The following is a 321-nucleotide window of genomic DNA, read 5'->3' as shown; positions in this document are numbered from 1 at the left end:
AAGTGGGGGTGAAGAGCAGCGGAGGTGCACAGCGCAGCACAGCACAACACAGCGCAGCAGGGGAGTGCGTTGCTGCGGGGGTGCAGTGTGTGTGGGGAGTGATGCACAGCAGTGCGGTGCGTTGCAGTGGGGGTGCATTGTCAGGGGTGCGCAGAGCAGCGGGGTGCGTTGCGGGGGGGGTGCGTAGCAGCGGAGGTGAACGGGAGGGATGCGTAGCAGTGAGGTGCGGGGATGGGCACAACAGTGGGGTACACAGCAGCGGGGTGCGTTGCAGGGGCGGTGTGTGCACAGCAGTGGGGGGCTGCCAGGGGCTGCCCCGAG

This window comes from Chaetura pelagica, unplaced genomic scaffold (genome assembly GCF_000747805.2).
Source record: "Chaetura pelagica isolate M959 unplaced genomic scaffold, ChaPel_1.0 scaffold20, whole genome shotgun sequence".
Lineage (NCBI taxonomy): Eukaryota > Metazoa > Chordata > Aves > Apodiformes > Apodidae > Chaetura > Chaetura pelagica.
Note: the sequence above shows the minus strand (reverse complement) of the source record.